Here is a 20,594-nt window from a genome sequence, read left to right on the forward strand (position 1 = left end):
CGTGGTACCGATCCCATACTACGGGCCTGACATACACCGAAGTGGCAAACAAACTGACACAGGCGTGCGCATTCAAAGACACACACAGACAACCAGAAAACGGCGCTGCGGTCGGCAACGCCTATGGAAGACAACGACTGTCTGGCGCAGTTGTTGGATCGTTTACTGCTGCTACAATGGCAGGTTATCGAGATTTACGTGAGTTTGAACGTGGCATTATAGTCCCCGCACGAGAGATGGGACACAGGATCTCCGAGGTAGCGATGAAGTGGGGATCTTCCCTTACGACCATTTCACGAGTATACCGTGAATATCAGGTATCCGGTAAAACATCAGGTCTCCCGACATCGCTGTGGCCAGAAAAAGATCCTACAAGAACGGGACCAACGACGACTGAAGAGAATCGCCCAACCTGACATAAGTGCGACCCTTCCGAAAACTGCTGCAGGTTTCAGTGCTGGGCCACGAACAAGTGGCAGCGTGCGAACCGTTCGACGAAACATCATCGATATGCGCTTCCGGAGCAGAAGTCCCACTCGTGTACCCTCGATGACTGCACGACACAAAGCTTTATGCGTCGCCTGGGCCCCTCAACGCCGACATTGGACTGTTGATGACCGGAAACGTGTTGCCTGCTGGGACGAGTCTCGTTTCAAATTGTATCGATCGGACAGATGTGTACGGGTATGGAAACAACCTCATGAATCCAACGACCATGCACGCCAGCAGGGGACTGTTCAAGCTGGTGGAGACTCTGTAGTGGTGAGGGGCGTGTAGCTCTTGGAGTGATATGGGATCCCTGATACGCCTAGATACAGTTCTCGCAGGTGACAAGTACGTAAGCATCCTGTCTGATCACCTGCATCCATGGACGTGGGCAATTCCAGCGGGTCAATGCGACACCCCACACGTCCAGAATTGCTACAGAGTGGCTCCAGGAACACTCTTCTGAGTTTAAACACTACCGCCGCCCACCAAACTCCCCAGACATGAACATTATTGAGCATATCCGGGATGTCTGGCAACGTGCTGTCAGAAGAGAATCCATCTCGTCGCACTCCTACGGATTCATGGACAGCCGTGCACGGTTCGTGGTGTCCACTTCCTCCAGTTAGTCGAGTGCATCCCACGTCGTGCCGCCGCACTTCTGCGTCCTCGCGGGGGCCCCACACGATATTAGGCAGGTGTAAGTGCTTCAAAGACCGCAATGATGGAATTTAACATACGGAAACAAATAGAATTTGACATGAAATTATACATAGAAAATGATATTGTAAATAAGGAAAAATGGACAAAGTTCTTCGGAATTACAATCCAGGACAGCCTCAAACGGGACATGCATATCGATTCCTTAGCATGTAAGCTGTCGAAGAATGTGTTTCCTATAAATATGATTAGCAAATATTGTAACGGCATGTGTGTACTAAAAACTGCCTATCATGCCCTATTCTCATCAAATTTAAACCATGCTGTAGAAATATGGGGTGCAACAACTCAAGCCAACCTAAGCACATTATTAGTACTACAGAATAAAGCTATCAGAATTATTTGTGGTGCCAAACCTCGAGAATCGTGTCGGAATCTGTTCCCAAAGTTAGGTGTGCTTAACATTATAGGTGTATACATATTGAAAGTTATACTGCTTGTGGAAACAATAAATCCAAATTTCAACTGTGACCTGCACCAGTACGATTCAAGGCTAAAGTTCAGATACCATGTAAATAGCCACAGAACAGCTTTATATGAAAAAAATGTACTTCATGCTGGGCTGAAGCTATCCAATGCCCAACCAAAAAGTCTCACAACCCTTCCCACTAACAAAAGATCAGCTAAAAAGAATTCTAATTGAAAACCCTTTTCATTCCCTAGACAAGTATTATACCTGTATGAAAATTGCTTCATAAGTATGTCAAGCTCATAGTTTTAACTAACCTACAACTAATATAATGTTGATAACAACAATATTTGTAATATTGTGATTGTATACTACCAAATGTAAAATGAATCAAAACGTAAAATTTGTTAATACAAACAAATCTTTAGTTTGTAATTTATAAACTGACGTATTCAGAAAATAATCTGTATGATGTCCTGACACTGTATGATTTCTACAGATTGTATCTGATTATTCGATGTTGAATAAATACTATTATTATTATTATGAGTCTGTGAAAAAAATTTGTTCTGCCTTAGACAAGTCTAGCAAAGTTGCAGGATTGTTCTGTGACCTCATAAAAGCATTTGATTGTGTAAACCATCAATGGCTCCTGTATAAAATGGAAAAATACGGAACTGGAGGTCATGTTTTAGAGTGGTTCAGGTTATACCTCACAAAGAAGAAACACAGAGTAGTTATATCATCAAGCAAGGGAAATTTCTTCTCTGAATGGATGATTATTTCACAAGGTGTTCCACAAGGCTGACTTTTGGTTCCAATTTTATTCTTACTGTACATAAATGACTTGCCACTAAACATAAATTCACACTCAGTTTTATTCACTGATGATACGGCTGCCCTCATCAAAACCAATCACTCACAACAAATTCCCTCAACAGCCACAAATCTATTAGACAGTGTAGAAAACTGGTTCTGACTAAATGTGTTAAAATCGCATATTGGAAAAAAACATTTACTACAGTTCAAAACTATAAACTCTAAGATAAATGAAATTCATATTACCTGCAGTAACCAAGTACTGAAAGAATCAGATTGTGTTAAATTTTTAGGAATCAAAATTTATCCTGGTCTTCATATATAGAAAGCAAATAAGATAAACAGCCTGACCTTTGCTATGAAGATTTTGTCATATTCAACTAGCATGGAGATAAGAAAAGTACTTTATCACAGCTATTTTGAAGCTGTTATAAGGTATGGCATTATCTTTTGGGGTAATACAAGCAAAATCATTAGAATATTAAAATTACAAAAATCAATTGTTAGAAATATGTGTAATGCAAGACCAAAAAAATCTTGTCGCCCACTGTTAAGAAATCTAGTGGTATTAAGTGCCCTCTGTTTGCACATCTCTGAACTGATTATTTTTGTATACAGTAACCGTATGTTATTCGTAGACAACAATATTAAGCATCAATACAGCACTAGGAATAAGACAATGCTTCCTACTCACAGGTTAAAGTCATATGCACAAACCCCACAATAATAGGCATGAAAATCTACAACATGCTAAAAAAGAAACAAATAAATAGCATGGAGCTAGAGCAATTTAAATCAAAGCTGCACAAGTTATTAGCGGAAAAATTTTTATTACTCTGTAGAAGAATTTATGAACGATGATGTGGAAGTCTGAGCAAGGAAACATCACCTGTAAATTAAGCTTAGCAGTTTTGTGTCAAATAAATGATTGTAAAAATATGTCCACTATGCAAACACTGTTGTTATATATTACTTTGTAATTCATGTAAACTGGAGTGTTGATATATTGTTTTTGTAATACTGTATATACAAATTGTAATTGTAATGTAAATGTAATGTTGACGAGTCCCCAGTACATCAGATCTGTGATTTGACTTTGTATGTTACGGGATAATAAACATTCTGATTCTGAAGAACCTCTGACTGAGTCATTTAAAGAATGTTTGATTAGGAAACTTCTTATTGACAATTTTCGTCCATGAATACCATGTTCTCATATTTCCCACCAGAAATGTGCTACAGAAATAATAACATCCACAGATCTATGTAAATAATATCTGTAAGGTTTTGACTCAAAGTTAGTAAGCATCTATGCATTTACATTTTTACTGATGTTTGTTTATTGTATATATCTATATGCATTTTTATGTGAACACAATTTATGACACAGATAACACTGTAGTAAAGTAGTATTAAGACTCATTTATATGCCTGGTTGTAAGCAAAGTTTTATAAGACCATGAGATGAACCGATTATGCTTGGCGACACACATGGTTTTTGAGGAAGGTTTAATTTCGCGACCACGAATTTCGGGGTTTTGGCTTTCTCTTTTTTTTTTTTGGAGGGGGGGGGGGATCTCTCGTGCTTTGTTCTCTGCGGTCGTTTTCCCTTTGTTGCGACTAGGAATTTCACATGTACTGTGCAACATGGAACGGTCGTGGTCTCATATGTGTTGACAGTAATCTTGCACATATGAGCCACTCAGTAGGAATGTTAAACCAGACTGCTGTAGTATATAGCAGCATCATATTTCTATGCAGGCATGGTTTCAATGTAAACAAGTTTAATATTTATGTATTATGTAAATAGTTAGGTATTTAGTACGTCGCTTTCTGGTATTCAGGTAGCAGGGACTCAGTTGTAAATAAGATGTAAATTTGTTTACATGTGTCGCAAATAGTGCCACAAGGATAAGTGGACTATCAACAGAACATAGGACACTCAAGAGAGTGCGAAATGTGGACTTCGAAGTGTTTACATATAATTAGGAGAAAGAGATTATAAACAATGGCTAGGTCCAACTCACCGTTTGTTGACGATGTGTAGCAGCCGACGGGAGAGGAACCAACGTCTTCAGCCTCTTCTTGTGGCCTAATCCAATGAGTGATAAAACATTCACACACGCACAGAAAGCAATATAGTGTAGTGCACCATAGTGACATGCTACTTTTCAGGCACAAACCGTCACTAATTTCGCTAAAGACACAGTGCTGGGACGATGTGTTATCGACAACACATAAACAATGCAATCACACACGATGAGACTTTACGGTGCGATGAATAAAATGTGTTAGCAGAGACGTTTAATAAATGCATGCTTAAAAATAAGCGTATAAACGCACTAAATAAGAAACACTGTTGAGACACTTTTGTTGTGGTTATTCAAACCGGGAACGATTTTAAAACAGTATGACAAGCTTCAGTCGTGTGAACTGTTAACGCTCTAGTGAATAAACAGTGACAATTTACATTCATGCTAGAGGGATACTTATCACACAACACAACACGTGCTTATCCGAACCTTTTTCCCAGGACGCTACAGTGTGTAGTGACATATAAAGGACTAATTCTGCCGCGTTTTATGCATTTCATGAACGCAAGAAGCTTCGCGTGGATTGGCACTGCGTGCTTCTGCGCAGCAATGCAATGCAACTCGAATCACGTGCGCGGAATGTGCCTGCCCATATAGTTCCACCGGCCGGCAGCAGGGCGCGCGGCATGCGGCGAGTGATCGGGTGACGTCATCGCTACGAGATGGCGCTAGCTGCCACCTGTTGCTAGAGAGCCTGTACAGGGAGAGAGTGGCCAACCGGACGATACGGCGGACATTTTTCTGCCAAACTCCGGGCGGAACTTTTGAATGGCCAGTAGTGGAGTACAAACTCACCGAATCAAAAGCACAAGACAATATGGCGAAATCATTCGTGAAATGCCTTTCTTTACAGCTATAATATACTCATAGTAGCCTACTACGTACAGCACAGGAAAATTTGATACAGTGACTGTAAAAATTATTCGTTACTTGCATTTATCTCCTTTAAAGTTAGTTTACTAGACATATTGCAATAAAAGTAACGTAAACAAAACAAAAATAGTGTATAGCATTTGTTTTGTATCGGAAGTGCATAACGCTAAAGATTTAACGTACCTGTATTACGTCAGATGAATGAAAGTCGTAAGTAGTTGAAACTTCCTGGCAGATTAAAACTGTGTGCCGGAGCGAGACTCCAACGCGGGACCTTTGCCTTCCGCGGGCAAGCGCTCTACCAACTGAACTACCCAAGCACTTGCCCGCGAAAGGCAAAGGTCCCGAGTTCGAGTCTCGGTCCGGCACACAGTTTTAATCTGCCAGGAAGTTTCATATTAGCGCACACTCCGCTGCAGAGTGAAAATCTCATTCTCGTAAGCAGTTGTTTACTTGTTACATGCAAAAAGTGTGAGACGTATTAGTACTTCTTGTCACGTCTTCAAACTTTTTGCATATCACAAGTAAACAACTGCTTACGACTTTACTGAACACCTCTCGTAGATAACAAACGAAAAAGATTACAAAAATCAGGTAATGTTAAATGTAGGCTACTGTAATAACGACCAAATATAACAAGAAAACTACCGTATCCCTTCTATCCCACAGTAAGTAGGCCTATTAAAAACTGTCTTCAAGAGTACCTACAATTATTTACTACGAAAAATGTTTGAGCAACCACGACAGCCGCGCAAAACGTGCTTACAACTTGCCTGTGTCCATGATGACTGGGTGTTGTGTGCTGTCCTTAGGTTAGTTAGGTTTAAGTAGTTCTAAGTCCTAGGGGACTGATGACCTCAGATGTTAAGTCCCATAGTGCTCAGAGGCAGTGCCTTGCCTGCGTCAACAGTCAGGCAATAATAATACTGAAACCAAAATAATGCCTATTGTTCTGATTCGGAACGAAATAAACTTTGACGCTATAAAGTCGAATGAGCGTGGCACAGCAATTACAGGAACTTCCCGTTTCCAGCAAGGACGTCAGATAATGGCTTCAGAAAAGCTTGTGATGCTACCAGTGTGCACGAACTGTTAAAGAAATAAAAGCTTACAAATGCACTGAATTGTAATAGGCCTATCTGTTTTGCGTGACTAAAAGTACTTAAAAAAACTGCCCACTGCTTTCGTCTTTCTTCATTGCGTGGAAATGCTAACACGCGAAATCCACCTTCGCCTCTATTGGAACAACCAAATGCAGCACAACCTGGCATCGTTTACGAACGTCTGCAGAACGAATTACAGATGTCAAAAACAATACTGTGCAATTGCTAACGTGTTTACTTCAAACATGTAGGCCTACCGACTTCATCACAAAACGCTTCATTATTTCAACTCGTATTTTAGATCCCAAACGCTAATTACGTACTAAAAACGACATACAACTAAATCGAACATGCGTGCACACCGCATAACAAGTCTCTCAATAATTCAGATTCCTTTTAACCGTTTCCAAAAGTCCTCTGAACTTCAATTCAGCTCACAAGCACGGCGAACATAGGAAGCGCGAGAGACGTTTGGCAGAAAAATGGCGCCAAACCTAATCAACCAGTCACGGCCAACTTCACCCGTGGCCACTCCCTCTCTGTATGCAGGCAGGCTCCCTACCTCACATCACACCAGCCGCTGCTGGCCGACGCTCTTCGCTTGTCTGCCCACTTGAATGAGCGCCGGAAGCTATGACCTCGCACACCGCGCGGCTACTGTCCGCTCAGCCAATACGTTCGCTCGGCGGACTTTTAACTAAATAAATATGCAAAGCAGACACTTTTTTTTTTGACGAGACATGGACAAATACGTGCCAAGAGCACAGTAAAGAATACATTATGTGTGTTTTCTCATTCGTAAAAGGCGTTTACACATGAAGTAACATTTATAGGACTTGTATGATTTGTACGATAATTTGCGGAACTTTTAATGAAATGATTGATAAGTTGAACTTTAAAGATGAAAGACAATTTCCGTAAACATGAACATTAACAAAACTATAATTAAAAAGTAAAACTATCTAAAAGTTTGCCCGCTACCTGACTTTTACATTCAACTGAATTCTACTTTATATTTTCTAACATGTAATGAAACTAAACAGTATCATTCAAGGGGGCAGTGAAATGTTTCTTTTTACGCGTAAACAAATTTAAACCTCAAAAAACTAAAATAATTTATGTAAACCTACGTAAGAAACGCACTTGTAGTTGTTGATGTTGTTGTTGTGGTCTTGAGTCCTGAGACTGGTTTGATGCAGCTCTCCACGCTACTCTATCCTGTGCAAGCTTCTTCATCTCCCAGTACCTACTGCAACCTACATCCTTCTGAACCTGCTTAGTGTATTCATCTCTTGGTCTCCCTCTACGATTTTTACCCTCCACGCTGCCCTCCAGTGCTAAATTGGTGATCCCTCGATGTCTCAGAACATGTCCTACCAACCGATCCCTTCTTCTAGTCAAGTTGTGCCACAAGCTCCTCTTCTCCCCAATTCTATTCAATACCTCCTCATTAGTTATGTGATCTACCCATCTTCTAAAGCTTCTATTCTCTTCTTGTCCAAACTATTTATCGTCCATGTTTCACTTCCATACATGCTGTTGTGGACTGACAAGACAGCCAGTCCACAGTGACGGGTAACCGAAAGGCATGCTCTTAAACTCACGCAGGCTGGCGTGAGGTCTGAAACAGGATACGTAATGAATGCTATAAAGAAAAGTACGTAGCTGCTGGAATACTTAACTTTAATTCACAATTGGTGAACATTGGTCTTGTTACTGTACATGCTTCATTAGATACATAGCAAAGGATAAATGGCGCCTTGCTAGGTCGTAGCCAATGACTTAGCTGAAGGCTATGCTAACTATCGTCTCGGCAAATGAGAGCGTATTTTGTCAGTGAACCATCGCTAGCAAAGTCGGCTGTACAACTGGGGCGAGTGCTAGGAAGTCTCTCTAGACCTGCCGTGTGGCGGCGCTCGGTCTGCAATTACTGACAGTGGCGACACGCCGGTCCGTCGTATACTAGCGGACCGCGGCCGATTTAAACGGCTACCACCTAGCAAGTGTGGTGTCTGGCGGTGACACCACACATGGCTACACTCCATACAAATACTTTCAGAAACGATTTCCTGACACTCAAATCTATACTCGATGTTAATAGATTTCTCTTCTTCAGAAACGCTTTCCTTGCCATTGCCAGTCTACATTTTATATCCTCTCTACTTCGACCATCATCAGTTATTTTGCTCCCCAAATAGCAAAACTCCTTTACTACTTTAAGCCTCTCATTTCCTAATCAAATTCCCGCAGCATCACTCGATTAGATTCGACTACATTCCATTATCCTCGTTTTGCTTCTGTTAATGTTAATCTTATATCCTCCTTTCAAGACACTGTCCATTCCGTTCAACTGCTCTTCCAGGTCCTTTGCTGTCACTGACAGAATTACAATGTCATCAGCGAAACTCAAAGTTTTTATTTCTTCTCCATGGATTTTAAAACGTACTCCGAATTTTTCTTTTGTTTCCTTCACTGCTTGCTCAATATATAGATTGAATAACATTGGGGAGAGGCTACAAGCCTGTCCCACTCCCTTCCCAACCACTGCTTCCCTTTCATGTCCCTCGGCTCTTATAACTGCTATCTGGTTTCTGTATGAATTGTAAATAGCCTTTCGCTTCCTGTATTTTACCCCTGCCACCTTCAGAATTTGAAAGGGAGTATTCCAGTCAACATTGTCAAAAGCTTTCTCTAAGTCTACAAATGATAGAAACGTAGGTTTGCCTTTCCTTAATCTAAGATAAGTCGTATAGTGAGTATTGCTTCACGTGTTCCAAAATTTCTACGGTATCGAAACTGATCTTCCCCAAGGTCGGCTTCTACAAGTTTTTCCATTCATCTGTAAAAAATTCGCGTTATTATTTTGCAGCCGTGACTTATTAAACTGATAGTTCGGTAATTTTCACATCTGTCAACACCTGCTTTCTTTGGGTTTGAAATTATTATATTCTTCTTGAAGCCTGAGGGTATTTCGCCTGTCTCATACACCTTGCTCACCAGATGGTAGAGTTTTGTCAGGAGTGGCTCTCCCAAGGCTGTCAATAGTTCCAATGGAATGTTGTCTACTCCCGGGGCCTTGTTTCGACTCAGGTCTTTCAGCGGTCTGTCAAACTCTTCACGCAGTATCATATCTCCTATTTCATCTTCATCTACACTCTCTTCCATTTCTATAATACTGTCATCAAGTACATCGCCTTTGTATAGACCCTCTATATACTCCTTCCACCTTTCTGCTTTCCCTTCTTTGCTTAGAACTGGATTTCCATCTGAGCTCTTGATATTCATGCAAGTGGTTCTCTTTCCTCCAAAGATATCTTTAATTTTCCTGTAGGCAGTATCTATCTTACCCCTAGTGATATGCGGCTCTACATCCTTACATTTGTCCTCTAGCCACCCCTGGTTAGCCATTTTGCACTTTCTGTCGTTCTCATTTTTTAGACGCAGGAGAACCGCAACGGAAATGACTGCGGAGAAGCCCTCGGACGTTGGCGTGCCAGGCACATACAGTCTGCGGCCGCGAGCTCGCCTCCAGTTGTCCACCGGCAATGGGGGGTGAAGCTTTGACAATGCCAGCCACTCGTGCTGGCGAAACGTCAGAAAAATCATCAGATGAACGTCGGCCGAAGAACCCGAGACAGAAGCCAATAGGCAGTTCGTGAACAAGGGGCCACGAAAGCCTTAACAATTTTGTATAAATTCAGTTGCTTCTTATTTGGGGCGCAGCTGTTTAAACTGTGCAGGTATCTGCAAACCAGAGACAGCGTCGCAACCCAGGATGTACTCGAGAAAGCAGCGAAATACTTCTCTGCTCTGTGTTGCTACGCAGTCGATCCGCACCTACGCACTGAGTAAATGCATCAACGTTTTCTTATTATATTGAAATATTGAACATGTGACTGTCATTAGTGGCCGTGCGGTTCTAGGCGCTTCAGTCCGGAACCGTGAGACCGCTACGGTCGCAGGTTCGAATCCTGCCTCGGGCACGGATGTGTGTGATGCCCTTAGGTTAGTTAGGTTTAAGTAGTTCTACGTTCTAGGGGACTTATGACCTCAGAAGTTGAGTCCCATAGTGCTCAGAGCCATTTGAACCATTTGAACTGTCATTAATAAACACTGAACCACCTACCTTTTCGCAAGACTGAATTTGAAAAAAAAAAAAAAAGATCCACTTCCTGATGATTCCATTCACACAAACCTGTCACTCTTTCACTCATTTCAACACCATACATCTGCAACTATCCCACGAGACATGCACCAACGAACGGCGTCGCTGTGCACTACTTATTCACTTAGATCAGTCCACTTTACAGCAATCCCTGCCACACACACACACACACCGAAAAACAGCAAACAAGACAGCGGTGTCGATGTCGGCGCTAGGAATACAGTGGCTCAGTAGTTGCCTCCCATAGGTTATGTCAAAGCATCATCGATTGGCTACGGGAAACTGCCGTGCCGCCAACCCATGAGCAGTAGACTGAAAACGCCGTTACTGCCAATGGCCCTGGTCCAGTGGTCGTCGAAATTTTTTTGCTCAAGGGCCAACACTAAGAACACGATGGTGGCACCTCTTGCCGCAGAGTTCCACGACTTTTTATTAACTGCCAAACCACGTAAATGGTGTACTGTGAACCTCCAATAGACCAGCTATAGTAAAGAAGCGAGAGGTTTACCACTCACTTTCTAGCACTTATCGTTAAAGTCGATACTACTCGGACCACTACGTGTAGAATGTTCTCTGTTTCAGATTGTCGCCACCCATAAAGGGTAACATTGTAATCGCCCGACGAAATGTTGCTGCGCTGTCTTTGTAAACAGATGGTTAATAACAGAAAATAGACTAATACTTAAATGTTGGAAGTGAAACATGGACGATAAATAGTTTGGACAACAAGAGAATACTAGTTGTTGTTATTGTGGTCTTCAGTCCTGAGACTGGTTTGATGCAGCTCTCCATGCTACTCTATCCTGTGCAAGCCTCTTCATCTCCCAGTACCTACTGCAGCCTACATCCTTCTGAACCGGCTTAGTGTATTCATCTCTTGGTCTCCCCCTACGACTTTTACCCTCCACGCTGCCCTCCAATACTAAATTGGTGATTCCTTGATGCCTCAGAACATGTCCTACCAACCGATCCCTTCTTCTGGTCAAGTTGTGCCACAAACTTCTCTTCTCCCCAATCCTATTGAATACTTCCTCATTAGTTACGTGATCTACCCATCTAATCTTCAGCATTCTTCTGTAGCACCACATTTCGAAAGCTTCTATTCTCTTCTTGTCCCAACTATTTACCGTCCATGTATCACTTCCATACATGGCTACACTTCATACAAATACTTTCAGAAATGACTTCCTGACACTTAAATCTATACTCGATGTTAACAAATTTCTCTTCTTCAGAAACGCTTTCCTTGCCATTGCCAGTCTACATTTTATATCCTCTCTACTTCGACCATCATCAGTTATTTTGCTCCCCAAATAGCAAAACTCCTTTACTACTTTAAGTGTCTCATTTCCTAATCTAATACCCTCAGCATCACCCGAATTAATTCGACTACATTCCATTATCCTTGTTTTGCTTTTGTTGATGTTCATCTTATATCCTCCCTTCAAGACACCATCCTTTCCGTACAACTGCTCTTCCAAGTCCTTTGCTGTCTCTGACAGAATTACGTCATCGGCGAACCTCAAAGTTTTTATTTCTTCTCCATGGATTTTAATACCTACTCTGAACTTTTCTTTTGTTTCCTTTACTGCTTGCTCAATATACAGATTGAATAACATCGGGGAGAGGCTACAACCCTGTCTTACTCCCTTCCCAACCACTGCTTCCCTTTCATGTCCCTCGACTCTTATAACTGCCATCTGGTTTCTGTACAAATTGTAAATAGCCTTTCGCTCCCTGTATTTTACCCCTGCCATCTTTAGAATTTGAAAGAGAGTATTCCAGTCAACATTGTCAAAAGCTTTCTCTAAGTCTACAAATGCTAGAAACGTAGGTTTGCCTTTCCTTAATCTTTCTTCCAAGATAAGTCGTAAGGTCAGTATTGCCTCACGTGTTCCAGTATTTGTACGGAATCCAAACTGATCTTCCCCAAGGTCGGCTTCTACAAGTTTTTCCATTCGTCTGTAAAGAATTCGTGTTAGTACTTTGCAGCTGTGGCTTATTAAACTGATTGTTCGGTAATTTTCACATCTGTCAACACCTGCTTTCTTTGGGATTGGAATTATTATATTCTTCTTGAAGTCTGAGGGTATTTCGCCTGTTTCATACATCTTGCTCACCAGATGGTAGAGTTTTGTCAGGACTGGCTCTCCCAAGGCCGTCAGTAGTTCCAATGGAATGTTGTCTACTCCGGGGGCCTTGTTTCGACTCAGGTCTTTCAGTGCTCTGTCAAACTCTTCACGCCTTATCGTATCTCCCATTTCATCTTCATCTACATCCTCTTCGATTTCCATAATATTGTCCTCAAGTGCATCGCCCTTGTATAGACCTTCTATATACCCCTTCCACCATCCTGCTTTCCCTTCTTTGCTTCGAACTGGGTTTCCATCTGAGCTCTTGATGTTCATACACGTGGTTCTCTTATCTCCAAAGCTGTCTTTAATTTTCCTGTAGGCAGTATCTATCTTACCCCTAGTGAGATAAGCCTCTACATCCTTACATTTGTCCTCTAGCCATCCCTGCTTAGCCATTTTGCACTTCCTGTCGATCTCATTTTTGAGACGTTTGTATTCCTTTTTGCCTGCTTCATTTACTGCATTTTTATATTTTCTCCTTTCATCAATTAAATTCAATATTTCTTCTGTTACCCAAGGATTTCTACTAGCCCTCGTCTTTTTACCTACTTGATCCTCTGCTGCCTTCACTACTTCATCCCTCAAAGCTACCCATTCTTCTTCTACTGTATTTCTTTCCCCCATTCCTGTCAATTGTTCCCTTATGCTCTCCCTGAAACTCTGTACAACCTCTGGTTCTTTCAGTTTATCCAGGTCCGATCTCCTTAAATTGCCACCTTTTTGCAGTTTCTTCAGTTTTAATCTACAGTTCATAACCAATAGATTGTGGTCAGACTCCACATCTGCCCCTGGAAATGTCTTACAATTTAAAACCTGGTTCCTAAATCTCTGTCTTACCATTATATAATCTATCTGATACCTTTTAGTATCTCCAGGGTTCTTCCATGTATACAACCTTCTATCATGATTCCTAAACCAAGTGTTAGCTATGGTTAAGTTGTGCTCTGTGCAAAATTCTATCAGGCGGTTTCCTCTTTCATTTCTTATCCCCAATCCATATTCACCTACTACGTTTCCTTCTCTCCCTTTTCCTACACTCGAATTCCAGTCACCCATGACTATTAAATTTTCGTCTCCCTTCACTATCTGAATAATTTCTTTTATTTCATCACACATTTCTTCAATTTCTTCGTCATCTGCAGAGCTAGTTGGGATATAAACATGTACTACTGTAGTAGGTGTGGGCTTCGTGTCTATCGTGACCACAATAATGCGTTCACTATGCTGTTTGTAGTAGCTTACCCGCATTCCTATTTTCCTATTCATTATTAAACCTACTCCTGCATTACCCCTATTTGACTTTGTGTTTATAACCCTGTAGTCACCTGACCAGAAGTCTTGTTCCTCCTGCCACCGAACTTCACTAATTCCCACTATATCTAACTTTAACCTGTCCATTTCCCTTTTTAAATTTTCTAACCTACCTGCCCGATTAAGGGATCTGACATTCCACGCTCCGATCCGTAGAACGCCAGTTTTCTTTCTCCTGATAACGACATCCTCTTGAGTACTCCCCGCCCGGAGATCCGAATGGGGGACTATTTTATCTCCGGAATATTTTACCCAAGAGGACGCCATCATCATTTAATCATACAGTAGAGCTGCATGCTCTCGGGAAAAATTATGGCCGTAGTTTCCCCTTGCTTTCAGGCATTCGCAGTACCAGCACAGCAAGGCCGTTTTGGTTATTGTTACAAGGCCAGATCAGTCAATCATCCAGACTGTTGCCCTTGCAACTACTGAAAAGGCTGCTGCCCCTCTTCAGGAACCACACGTTTGTCTGGCCTCTCAACAGATACCCCTCCGTTGTGGTTGCACCTACGGTACGGCTATCTGTATCGCTGAGGCACGCAAGCCTCCCCACCAGCGGCAAGGTCCATGGTTCATGGGGGGAGAGAATAGAAGCTTTCGAAATGTGGTGCTACAGAATAATGCTGAAGATTAGATGGGTAGATCACGTAACTAATGAGGAGGTATTGAATAGAATAGGGGAGAAGAAGAGTTTGGGCAAAACTTGACAAGAAGAAGGGACCGGTTGGTAGGGCATATTCTGAGGCATAAAAAAAAATCGTAGAGGGAGACGAAGAGATAGATACACTAAGCAGATTCAGAAGGATGTAGGTTGCAGTAAGTACTGGGAGATGATGAAGCTTGCACTGGATAGAGTAGCATGGAGAGCTGCATCAAACCAGTCTCAGGACTGAAGACCACGACAACAACAACTAGTATAAAGCCTTGAATAATCTACTCAGGTCAAACTTCAACATCACAGAAAAAAACTGAGAAGCAATTCAGTTATTCGATTGTGTAAGCAAATACGTTACCTTTCTTTTACAGCCAATCAGCTTCTAAAGAAAGAAACAAAGCACGAGACCAATAAAATTTTTGCAAACGTAGCGCAGTACAGTGTATGTAGTCGAATATTACATTCACTCGCGTTGATTTCCTGAATCCTTCGTAACAACACAATCTTTGAAAATAATACCTTAAGCAGTTCATCTTCAAAAAATTGAGAATTACTACAAGTTTTAAGCGTCGTGTAATCTTAGTCGTCATGTAACACTTCATTTTCATCGTATGTAGACTCGTCAAGGGCTCTCTAAATCATTTTTTCCAAACGTTTCTTCTCTTCACAACACATTCTGAACACACAGTCGTACTAAATCCGCGAAACAGATAACTCTATAACGTCACCTAGTGCCTACGAATCAACAAAGGTTTCAAAAACGACGAATGGTTAAACTGATACCGCTACGATGTCTGCAGATGTCACAGATCATTCCGGGAGCAAAAAAAGAATGTTAGAAACGACTGAAAATCATCGGAAGTGGCGCGACGTGATATTGCATCCGCCGCGTACTGCCATCTCCTGCTAACGACGAAGTATTACGTCAGCCGCGTGCCAGGTGTTGTTTACAGTTTTGCAGTTACTGCCTCGACAGCAACATCCGCACGTCGTGACAAATGTTAAATGCAGATGCTCACCGAGGAACAGCATCTCGGAACCAAAAACCGAGCATTACTAGGCGGAAAGTAAACTCGTTGCCCTCGTTTTTCTAATAACTTCTCGAAACGACGTACTTTCCTTGGCACAAAAAACTTGTCGTCTAGCTGCATATACTGTACGAGCACAGTGTCGTAGTAACACGATAGTTCGTGAATTCGAAGCAAAAACTGTAGAAAAAGAAAGCACAGCACTTACCACGCCCAGCTTACGAGTGCAACACACACAAACAGCGCGGTGCGTTCCACGAGTCCGCACACTCGCACACGACCTGCCGCTCAGAGCATTCTTCCACTCGGCTGGATGTCTTACGCCATTCCTGCACTGCGCATGCGCGAACAAGCTGGTAACTTATTATAACAGTAGCACGCGGTCGACTTCGTCGCGCAACTCTTTCGTCCGTCCCATAACTAACTCGTCAAAAGTTACACTCGTGTCGAGTGTTGAGAACACAGACCACTTTAAAACGACGTGTACTTGTCGACTGCACCGTAAAACGCAATAGCAGCGAGTGTGGTTTCAGGGAACAGTCGCCCACCGCGCACGCCGTCTCCCACAGGCCGAAGCAACGACGGAGCAACACAGGCGAACTTCTCCGGCAGAAGGATGGGCCCGTCCTAATTCGAGTGTGGCGCCATTACTTTTTGTGACTTTCAGGCAGAGCGCTGAATAAAATGACCAGTCATATCTACATCCATACTCCGCAAGCCACCTGACGGTGTGTGGCGGAGGGTACCTTGAGTACCTCTATCGGTTCTCCCCTCTATTCCAGTCTCGTATTGTTCGTGGAAAGAAGGATTGTCGGTATGCCTCAGTGTGGGCTCTAATCTCTCTGATTTTTTCCTCACGGTCTCTTCGCGAGATATACGTAGGAGGGAGCAATCTACTGCTTGGCTCTTCGGTGAAGGTATGTTCTCGAAACTACAACAAAAGCCCGTACCGAGCTACTGAGCGTCTCTCCTGCAGAGTCTTCAACTGGAGTTTACCTATCATCTCCGTAACGCTTTCGCGATTACTAAATGATCCTGTAACGAAGCGCGCTGCTCTCCGTTGGATCTTCTCTATCTCTTCTATCAACCCTATCTGGTACGGATCCCACACTGCTGAGCAGTATTCAAGCAGTGGGCGAACAAGCGTACTCTAACCTACTTCCATTGTTTTCGGATTGCATTTCCTTAGGATTCTTCCAATGAATCTCAGTCTGGCATCTGCTTTACCGACGATCAACTTTATATGATCATTCCATTTTAAATCACTCCTAATGCCTACTCCCAGATAATTTATGGAATTAAATGCTTCCAGTTGCTGACCTGCTATTTTGTAGCTAAATGATAAGGGATCTATCTTTCTATGTGTTCGCAGCACATTACACTTGTCTGCATTGAGATTCAATTGCCATTCCCTGCACCGTGCGGCAATTCGCTGCAGATCCTCCTGCATTTCAGTACAATTTTCCATTGTTACAACCTCTCGATATACTACAGCATCATCCGCAAAAAGCCTCAGTGAACTTCCGATGTCATCCACAAGGTCATTTATGTATATTGTGAATAGCAACGGTCCTACGACACTCCCCTGCGGCACACCTGAAATCACTCTTACTTCGGAAGACTTCTCTCCATTGAGAATGAGAGGCTGCTGTTTACAGGCTAAAATATTCATTTTACGTTATCAAAACTTATATGATAAAAATACATATTGAAATATATCTTATTGTTCTGATTTACAGCGGGCAAAGCGGGATTTCCTTCTTACTTGTGTTCACAAAAAGCAAGGCATATTCCACATGTTTTCACAAAAAGTATCCCCAAACTCAAACTCTGCATACAGCCACTATACGTAATCACTTAGAAGATTCAAACACTCGATTCAATTTCGCTGGACGCCATTGTAATATTAGTAATTTTAGCCTCACAAACATTAATATACGCTCATTAGTAAACGCCTGATGGCCTAAAGTTATCGAACAATTGTCAAGTAAAAGAAATGTACCATTGCACAGCAGCGACAGAATCTATCATTCTTTATCTTTGACGTTCTTGCGCGGTGCCTGTAAATCTCAATCTACATGTATCGATTAACGATATTAAAAAAGAATTCTGTTGTTTCAAGACAAATGAGGCGTTGGGTGCCTCACCTTTTACTGTTTGTATTCCATGAGAGGCGGACGCGGACTTGCTGCGTTCCGCAACGGTATTTTATATTTCATGTGAAATATTGAGTGAATATGCTAACTGTTATTTTTTCCAATCAGAAAACATGTAGTTTCTTGTAACTGATTACGAACAGACAACAGCAAGAGGACATTTTGACTTACGTATAAACTATTTAACCACAATGGTCATCTATTGTAATTTAATATGAAAAGGTACGTAGCATTAAAAAAAACTTGTGTTAAAGATACGTGTGCTTATTTTAGTAGATTAACCTTGATGATTTCCATCTCCTCATTTACTTGACTGTTAATTATTTTGTGTTAGTTCATCACCAGAAATTACGATCACGCTGATGGGCCGAACGCAACATCAGGCAGAAGGAACATTATCGTTTTCCTATTATTTCTGAACCAACTTTTTTGTGTAGTGTTGCATTTCTTTTAAAGTCTATAAATGTTCTGGTCCCTTACTGTTGATCCAGGTATGACTACATCGCGACTATAAAAATGCATAGAAATGATAATGTTTCTTCCGAACAATCTCAAATATATCAATATGCAGCTCTTATTCAGGTATAGATTTAAGTGTCAGGAAGTCGTTTCTGAAAGTATTTGTATGGAGTGTAGCCATGTATGGAAGTGAAACGCGGACGATAAATAGTTTGGACAAGAAGAGAATAGAAGCTTTCGAAATGTGGTGCTACGGAAGAATGCTGAAGATTAGGTGGGTAGATCACATAACTAATGAGGAGGTATTGAATAGAATTGAAGAGAAGAGGAGTTTGTGGCACAAGTTGACAAGAAGAAGGCATCGGTTGGTAGGACATGTTCTGAGGCATCAAGGGATCACCAATTTAGTACTGGAGGACAGCGTGGAGGGTAAAAATCGTAGAGGGAGACCAAGAGATGAATACACTAAGCAGATTCAGAAAGATGTGGGTTTGCAGTAGGTACTGGGGGATGAAGCAGCCTGCACAGGATTAAGTAGCATGGAGAGCTGCATCAAACCAGTCTCAGGACTGAAGACCACAACAACATCGTGGTCAACCAGCTTTATCAGTGATGTATCCGTACACTGTGTATATGAACATCTTCTAAAAGTCGTCTCACCGATTTCTCTGACGTTAACTTCCGTGTGGGCTCGTAACACAAATCTTCATTCGTGTTGTGACATTCGCTGGCTAAGGTGGTGGCAATTTCTTCGTAAAAACTGGGAGCTCTCGAAGGAATGCCCCACCATAACCTCGTGTTCCACGGTTTCATCATTCCGACGTGTAAAGTGGACGCTGAGGATTTCAGAACATTTTTAAGAGCACCAGCGACCTCACTACCACACGAAAGCTGGTGTTCGTACTAACAACGCACATTTCAGAAATTTTACAGTGACGAAATTTTCAACAGGTTGCCGTACACTGTTGTTTAAAGTAACACATTCTTCGTCGGAGTCCTGGGAGGCCACAATTTTCTTCGAGTCTGACATACTGAATGCTTTGGATCGAGGCAGTCGGGTAGAGGCAGTATATCCCGATTTACGAAAAGTAGCCGCCTCAGGTAACCTACAGATGTTGTGAAAAGTACGAGCATATGGGGTGCCGGGTGAAATCTGTGACTGGATTGAAGACTTTTTGGTGGTCAGGACGCAGCATGTCATCTCGGCTGGAGGACGGGTCGTGGGTCGTGCCTGGGGGATCACATGGTACCGAGGTCGTGCAGGGACGACGCAGTGCAAGCAGCCTGCTCGTGTGTCGGCAGCGCTACGGACTGAAACTGCTCTGCAGCCTCGGCAAGAGATTTCGTCCTCAGACGGTCTAGCACTCAGCGAGTGGGTAGCCAAGTCTATCAACACCATTTTTTTAGTGGAGACTGTCCGTCGCTCGGACACGCAATGCAAAGTGATATGAAATGATGCGATTATAGGAAAATATTCGAGGAAATGGATGGTGACGAATTTTGTTGGCAGTGAAGCTTACTGGCAGATTAAAACCGTGTGCCGGACCGAGACTCGAACTCGGGACCTTTTGCCTTTCTTCTCAGGACTGCTAGTTACGTTTCGCAGGAGAGCTTCTGTGAAGTGTGGAAGGTGGGAGGCGAGGTACTGGCGGAACTGAAGCTGTGAGGACCGGTCGTGAGTCGTGCTTGGGTAGCTCAGACGGTAGAGCACTTCCCCGCGACAGCCAAAGGTCCCGAGTTCGAGTCTCGGTCTGGCACACAGTTTTAATCTACCTGGAAGTTTCACATCAGCGCACACTACGCTGCAGAGTGAAAATTTCATTCTGTTGTTCAATGTTTGGGTAGTGGAACTATTGACAACTAGAGTGTTGGCCATTAAAATTGCTACACCAAGAAGAAATGCAGATGATAAACGACTATTCATTGAACAAATCTATTATACTAGAACAGACATGTGATTACATTTTCATGCAATTTGGGTGCATAGATCCTGAGAAATCAGTACCCAGAACAACCGCCTCTGCCAGTAATAACGGCCTCGATACGCCTGGGCATTCAGTCAAACAGAGCTAGGATGGCGTCTACAGGTACAGCTGCCCATGCAGCTTCAATACGATACCACAGTTCATCAAAAGTAGTGACTGGCGTATTGTGACGAGCCAGTTGCTCGGCCACCATTGGC

General features: G+C 42.4%; 1 protein-coding gene across 4 annotated transcripts in view; it reads right to left on the minus strand.

Moving 5' to 3' along the window:
* Positions 1-5,092, minus strand: part of LOC126428206 (uncharacterized) — a 119,891-nt gene extending 114,799 nt beyond the window's left edge. For 2 of the 4 annotated variants that reach the window (XM_050090122.1, XM_050090121.1), the window contains exon 1: positions 4,462-5,092. The gene's annotated coding sequence lies outside the window, so the exon portion shown is untranslated. The remainder of the gene's footprint in view (positions 1-4,461) is intronic. The other 2 variants (XM_050090119.1, XM_050090120.1) reach the window with 1 other exon arrangement.
* Positions 5,093-20,594: the final 15,502 nt, after the last annotated feature.

This window comes from Schistocerca serialis, chromosome 12 (genome assembly GCF_023864345.2).
Source record: "Schistocerca serialis cubense isolate TAMUIC-IGC-003099 chromosome 12, iqSchSeri2.2, whole genome shotgun sequence".
NCBI lineage: Eukaryota > Metazoa > Arthropoda > Insecta > Orthoptera > Acrididae > Schistocerca > Schistocerca serialis.